Genomic DNA, 8,291 nt, shown 5'->3' on the forward strand with positions numbered 1-8,291 from the left:
TCGCAGGCAGGTTGAACCCGATCCTTGCAGGCCTGATACACCCGGATCAGGTGGGCTTTGTACCGGGCAGACAACTGTTTGAGAACACGAGACGCAATATAGACCTTATCGGGAGACAGGTTACAAAGGGCACCCCGACATTGATGCTGTCACTCGATGCCGAAAAGGCATTCGACAGGGTCAAATGGCCTTATTTATTCGAAGTCTTACATCACTTCGGCATGCCGGCCAGGTTCGTAACGACTGTTCAGGTACTCCAACGTTAGGGCACAGATTCAGATCTCAGGAGTGAGAATTACACCGTTTCATTTGAGCAACGGCACGAGACAAGGATGCCCCCTCTCGTCGCTGCTGTTTGTCCTCTCGCTCGAACCCCTCATGCAAGCTATACGGGACGCCCCAGATATCAAAGGTGTTACCGTAGGGGACACGCAATACGTTGTCTCGGGATTTGCGGACGATGTATTGCTGACGCTCACAGATCCGAGGGTTTCAATGGCAGCTCTGACCGGGATTCTGGCAGAATACGGCGAGGTAGCTGGCTATAAAGTCAATTTATGCAAATCAAGCGCGATCCCCATTGGTATGAACGAAGTCGAGGCATCGTATATAGGAAGGACTTATCACATCCGAGTGGAGAGGGACCAGATCAAATACTTGGGCGTTTGGTTGACAGCAGACCCCTCACGACTATATCAGCAAAATTACACCCCGCTGATTAGACAGTTGATAAACGATATGGATAACTGGATTGACAAACCGATTTCGTGGATCGGACGAATACATACAGTGAAAATGAATGTGCTGCCAAGGATACTCTTCTTATTCCAGGCCCTTCCGATACATGTGACTAAGTCTAATTTGGGTCCGCTTCAACAGGCTATAGGTAAGTTTATTTGGCAGAATAGAAGGCATAGGATCTCTCGAAACATCCTCTATAGAGCTAGGGACAGGGGAGGCCTGGGCCTTCCAAACCTGTATTATTATTACGCGGCGGCCCAGTTGGCCCAAATTGCATTATGGCACTCACCCCCAGATAAGAGGAGATGGATGGATCTGGAATCCTCCATGATGGGCCCGGATATGCCCCAGTTCCTTATGTGGACCCCTAAAGAACAGAGACCTGTTGATCAGGTGATATGCCCAGCAATACGCAACTCCCTTAAGATTTGGTACGCAGCCGCCATCAAGTACGGCCTGACTTCAGCTCTGTCGCCCATGACCCCATTCTTACGAAACAAGGCATTTGCGCCGGGCATGCACCCCCGGGACTTCAAAGGTATAGAGGGCACGGGGATGCAAAGACTGTGTGAGATGTTTGACAACGGCTCCTTCGTCACGTTCGATGCGCTACAAAGCAGAGCTCCACTGCGCCCCTTTGATTATTTCCGGTATCTTCAGCTTAGGGATTTTGCCAGAGGCCCCCGGATCAAGGCGGCCGCGCTGACACAATTGACGTTTTTCTAAAAGATGTGTAAGAAGGGATAATTCCCAAGCGGCCTCATTTCCTGTTTGTACTCCCATTTGAGCACGCACACATTGGAATGGGGAGATCTCACATATGCGGATCAGTGGGAGATATTTGGGAGGCCGCTGCAAAATCTTCGGTGTGCGTATCCTTGCAGGAACAGTCCTATAAGACGTTGTTCAGGTGGTACACCACCCCAGTGAAACTGTGTCGAATGGGTGTAAATCCGACGGACCTGTGCTGGAGAGGTTGTGGTGGGACTGTCAAACCTATTGGACAAACCTATTGGAAACGGATTGCTGCTTTGCAGCAAGAAGTTTTTGACAGAGAGGTCAATTTGGACCCATGGGTGTATCTGTTGTCTAGGTCCCTGGATGGATGGACAAAAGCAGAACAAACCCTCGTCCAAAAAATAAACCTGGCAGGTAGGAGAGCTCTGGCGCAGGTGTGGTTGCAGAGGGAGACGCCTAATATAGTGATGGTAAAACAAAAAATTACAGATACTTTCCTGATGGATAAGCTGATGGCACAGGTCAGGGGGACACTGAAGAAATTTGATAGAATCTGGGGCCCTTGGACAAATAGCACTGCGAACGTCTGAGATAGGGAGGGGGAGTCAGCTCTCCCGCACGCACATCTGGGGTCATCTCCGAAAGGCGGTGCATTATGTTAACTCAAAAAGGCCATGGGGAGAATCGATACGGACTCTAGCGAGGGTGAGGTCAGTATAGTAAAATATTCGAGGCGCCCTCTTCTTGGGTAATATTCCTCGGACCAACCCCCCCCCCCCCCCCTATCCTATCCCTTTCTTCCCCTTTTTCTAAGTCCTCGGATCTTCAGGGCACTTCCTCTATTCTATCTTTCTTTTCCAATTCTTAAAATTTTCACTTTTGGGCCCGACCGCGCGTGATGGAACTCACAAGGGAATGCGATAGGTTCATGGGGAAATGTTTTGCTCTTATACTATGCATAGCTGTATCATCCCTATTATTTTCTTTGTGCCTTTAGCGCGGTCCTCACTGGTCATTTGTTATCTGTTTACTGTTTTATATATTATTAAAACCCAGGCGGGATATCCGAGCTTCTATAGAGCTGCGTATACTCTAAGGATCGGACACATACTGGCACTTAGCAGTCTATAGGCATGGGATTTGGATTAACTAGGCTGTTACCTCATCTTGCTAAAGTAATGTGTTATTACCACAATGTACTTGCCTGTTTGTTCAAACTAATAGATACTGTATGTGAACTGCTTGTGATGTCTTGTACTGGAATAAATAAAGAATTAAAAAAAAAAAGAAATAGAATCAGGGAAGTCCTGAATATTGGACCGTTGGTGGTCTATAACCCACTGTTTTAGAGCCACTGATTTAACTAGCTGCCAGCTGACATTTTATTGTAATAGTAATACAGGTGAGGAAATATATCCAATGATCATCAAGACCTATGATACAAACAAGCAAATATGCAATAGCTTTCTCAGTTATCTTGGGATTAAAATATTGTATCCACTGCATTGTCCAGAGTTTGCTAAATCTATGTTTCCATACGGAAATTCAACGTATACTCCGTAGATAGACTTATTCTCGAAAATCCACATTTTAGCCAATTAAATATGATTTGCTGAAATGCCTGTACTGATAAAAAAAAAAAAAAAAATCCAACCCTGATGACATCCCATTTTTACCATCCAGAGTTATAGGAGCTTGCAAACATGCTTTATTTGACTGGACTCTCACATTTTTTGATTGATTATAAATGTGTCAATTTCAACAGTTTATAAATGGAGGAGGGGGGGAGGGGGGGAGTTAGACATGCTAACCCAATTGCCACTCAGACAGCCAATCTGGGTTTCTTCTGCTTCTGTCAGTTCCATAGAGCTCACCCTTCTCAACTCGGTAAGAAGTCTCTGATTGGTGAATTCCATGGCACAGCCTAAATATCTGTGTCAAAAAATAGACCTGCACTCAATCCATAAATAAAGCCTGGGTGCAGCCCAACATGGGAACAGCACTAAGGCCCAAGAAGTAGTTTGTAGTCACTAAAGATAGAAAAAGGCCCAGGCACTCCAAGGCTTGGCGTGCCTGGACCTTCTATCTTCAGTGACCACTAAATATCTGTGTTAGGGAAATAGGGGGAGGGGTTTGCAAAGGCCGCAGACATCAGACCTGTAGCTTTTTCAATCTATTTTATCGTATACACCAAAGAAAACATATTATAGTATTAACTTGATAACAAAAAATAAATTGAGTGTTTCTTTAATTTATCAGAATGGATAATTTAATGAATAACTGTTTTTACATGTGGTTTTTATGGTTAGACAAAATGTACACAGTCCACATATCACCACAAGGTGTCACTATTTATTCAGAATTAGATGTCAGATGGGTTTTGTTCTCTTGTATAGCTCAAAGTGAAATCAATGTGTTAGACATTCTAGAAGTTTTTTTGTATAACTAGACAATGAAGATCAATACATGCATGTGCCAAAACATTTGACTCTTTTGTGTTACAATTCTTTAATTATGATGAGCTGATCATGAACATGGTATTCTATCACTGTACAAAACAAGAAAGAGAATGGAACAATTCTTATTTTTTTATATATATTTTTTTTTATTAAAAAAAAAAAGTACCGGTACATATAAAAAACTTAAAAACCAGAGAATAGTCATACTAAGAAAAACTAACATTATTTAGATAAATGTAATATCTCACCACCAATTGAATTACTTAATAATAGGAAATTGAAGAAGCACATGCTTTTATACGTTATGCGTTTTGTTTGTCTTATCATTTTGATGATAATAGTTATAATAGTTACTACATATTAATAGTAATATATGCATAGTTTAATGTCACTGAAATTATGTTAAAGGCGTTAAAAAAAAAGGAATAAAAACATAATGGTAAAAACAACAAATAAAATAAAAATTAAAAATTATAAATAAAATATAAAAGTAATAATCCCTGTGTAGCCGCCAATATCTTGCATGCTATATACCTTTCTTTCATATTCCATTAATTCTTTTTCCCATAATCCTTTTCCTTTTTTTTTTTTTCTCCAATCTCACAAGCCTTACAGCATGCACTCTGTGTGACTGCTTGAATTAAGCCAATCGTATTTGATCTTTTCTGCTATCTTTTTTTTGCTGTAGGTGTATATCCTTTTTAGGAAGCATCTACATAATCCGCCTCCTTCAATGTCCAGTTCAATCATTTCAAAACAGGCTTTTTGAGTTCATCTGTCACTTAGGTTCGAAAGCCTGAAGATATTGTAGAGTAAAACTACCGTTGGGGATTCATCAAAAGTTTATTTATATTTTGCGCCAGAGAACAAAGACTGCAGATGTGATGTGTGCTGCTTGTAACAAAAAACTAAATAATAAAAAATTAAATTGGTTTTAAACAAGGGCTGCATATCTAAAACAAAAATGTAGGACGAGACAACAATTTCATGATAAATTACTGCTAATTGAAATACATCAAAATATACATCTACGAAAATGTACACAAATTATTTTTTCATTCATCTTTTCTTTCTTTACACCAATATATAATAGATTTTTAACACAAAATATAAACAATAATGGACAAATATCCTGTTTTGTGTAATTGTAAACAATCTCATAGCATTTCTACAGTTATAATCAGCCTCCTGTTTCTCAGCAATGCCTCTTTAAATATTACAAGGTATTTTTAACCCCTTAAGGACCAAACTTCTGGAATAAAAGGGAATCATGACGTGTCACACACGTCATGTGTCCTTAAGGGGTTAATGTTAAAAAACAACAACTATGTATTACACTAATTCTAAATATTGTTCACAGATTGTAGTGTGTCTCTTTGCCTGTGTGTACCTTTTTCTAATATATCTCTGTCTTGTGGCCTTGTTCTGTGTTATCTGTCTCTATTTTGATGTCTTATCCACCCCCATCTTCTCTCTCTCTCTCTCTCTCTCTCTCTCTCTCTCTCTCTCTCTCTCTCTCTCTCTCAATCATCATGTTACCATTTTATATCTTTCTTTCTCTTCATTTCTTAAGATTTTAACCTGTTATTCTGGACTGTGCCCCCATTATCGTACTACCTTTTTTAGTACCCCCCTTACGCCGCTCCCTCTGTTCCCCAGTCTCTCCGCTCCATTTCCGTCTTAAAGAGACACTGTGGTCACTATAACTATTTCATCTCTTTAAATTAGTTATAGTGCATGGAGTCAACTGGCATTGTGCCTCCAGTCAGTGCTAAACCATTTTAGATATGTTTTACACTAAATAAGGGTCCCTGGTCACCCACAGTCCGGCCCCTTCTGGAGATGTGGCTAAGGCAGAGATTACACATACCTTTAATACCATCAGTTGGAGCTCTGATAGGCTGAAAGCAGTCAGCTGACACACTCATCCAATTGCAACTCTCCATTGAGTTCAGACTAATACTTCCTCATTAACCAAAGCGGCAAAGAGGGGAAGGGGCTGCTGGGAACTTGCATTTAGCTTTAAAACATAAAAAAATGAAAACATGTTTAATGCTGAATGAAATTATGACACCAGGGGACTTAAGACTATAACCAGTTTAAAGAAATGAAGCACATACAGTGCCTACAGTGACCCTTTAAATCTCATCCTTCCTCTCCCCTCTATCTTTCTGCCTCCTCCCCTATTGTTGTTTTAACCCGTTTTAGGTCTCTTTCACAGACGCCATGTCTGTAAAAATTACCCCCATTCCCTGGGCACAGAATAGTTAAACGTTCGGTTAGCTGTAGGATATTCTTGTCAATAACTAAACCAATTAATCAGTTATTAATATAACCCCCATGGTGCTGTAGGGGTGCAAGTGCTTGTACGCTGTGTGCATTTCATAACTGGGGGTCTCTCCCTTTTCATCACCCCCACAAAATTACCTTTGGGTATCAGTACCCCAAAGATCCATGTTGCGGTTGCTATCAGCTTAGTTATAAGGTTCATTTATTTTATATGAGGAATGGAGGTTCTGACATTCCATAAATCTCTGCAAGGGAATGGTTTATGGGATATACTCATTATCCCGATTTAAAGCAATATGAAAGCAGTGATAGGCAGGTGTCACTTACAACCTAGTTTGTTCAGATCTAGCCGCAGGAAGCCGCAAACCCTGGGATTTGTAGCAAAAAAAACCACTAAATTCAAAAGTATCTTTTACGTATTTTTTTCTACTCATTACCTATGTTTACCCGGTTCCAGCCTGTAATATCTTTCGAACTTGCCCTTTTTAATACCCGACACATATCTATTTGTAATATACTATATACATTCCCTTACAGTACTCGTATTTCAAATCTTTCAATTCTGCAAATACTCTTCTTTATTTGTGGAATCCTTATACTTACATAAGCAATCCCATGCATCAAGCAAAATCGGAAACATTATATATTTTGTGTCTCTCTGTGGTTTACCGCAATTATATTGACTATATTAGTCACATTTGCTTTTGTTATTCTATCCTGCTTCCTCTATTTTCCGTGATTTGAATCTAAATATACATAATAGCAAGGAGATTTTCTTTGGGTATAGTGTATGCAGTCAGATATATAATTCAATACTAAACCTTTCTTTTATTCCTGGTCTGTTTGTACTTTGTTTTGTTATTTACAAACCTAATTGACGTGTGAATTTACCAACCAATTGATACATAATTTAATGACATAGTAAGAATCTTATCCCTGTCTCGGTGTTCTGCTCCCTAAAATAAAAAATGTCATCTTGAAACAAAGCCCTTCTGAATTAGTATCTCAACATGTCCCCTTAATAGTGAAATGTCTTTAGATGTTTTGTCACAGCTTCACTGATGATGAAGAATTTGTCCTTTACGTTAAGGTGGCTTTCTACGGTGGGCCACAGGTGCACACATCCTAGAATATTATTAGACTCTGAGTTTAGCAGCTATGACAACTGGAGCGAGGGAAACAGGGTGTGATGTGAGTTAAACTTCGTGAAACTGCAGGAAGCGTCTCTAGTGGCTAGAGGCAGTCTTAACCCTTTAATGTAAACATTGCAGTTTGTCTTTTTACATTGCAGGGTTAAGGGGACAAGGACACTGCGCCCAGACCAGTTCAATGATCTGAAGGGATTTGGGTGCCCATAGTGTCCCTTTAATTCCGCTTAGGCTGGGAGAGGAGCTGGAGAGAATCACTCTGTCTCTGCAGTCCCTCCTTTTCCATTTCCATAAGGATGATATTAATGGGGAGGAGGTTCAAGCAGCAGATGCTACCCAGAAGTGCAACATCCACTAATCCCAGGCCGGCCAGGACATGTCCCCACTCTTTTTTTTGCAAACATAGTCAAACTTGCCAGCGTGCTACTTTCTATTAAAACGAAATGCATTGATATTATTGTCCTTTTACAGTTGACCAGCTATACTTTAAAAAAAAAAAAACCTCCATGTAGACAATACAATTAATGTAATCAATATATGCAGCTAGCTAAATATACAAACTGAGCTATGTTCCAAGTTAAAGATTTGTCCGTGTCTACAAAATTAAACTGTGAGCTCTCTGGTCAAGTCACGTAGCCCGCCACTTGCTAAGCTCCTCGAGCCTATAATATAATGTTATCTCTTCATCTGATAGACGTACTTGTTAACATGTATCGGTGACCTGACCCTCTTAATAGAGACATCGTGACATTTTAATGGCAGATAAGCAGGCTGTGTATCTGTGACTTTACAAGATACATGACCGAACCCGTATTGGTCTATTTATATTTTATCTGTGCCCTGTATTAGTAATGGCTAATTTGACACTCCAGATATTTTTTAACTACATTTCCCAGTAGCATTGTGGGAATTGCAG

Source organism: Pelobates fuscus, chromosome 3 (assembly GCF_036172605.1).
Source record: "Pelobates fuscus isolate aPelFus1 chromosome 3, aPelFus1.pri, whole genome shotgun sequence".
NCBI lineage: Eukaryota > Metazoa > Chordata > Amphibia > Anura > Pelobatidae > Pelobates > Pelobates fuscus.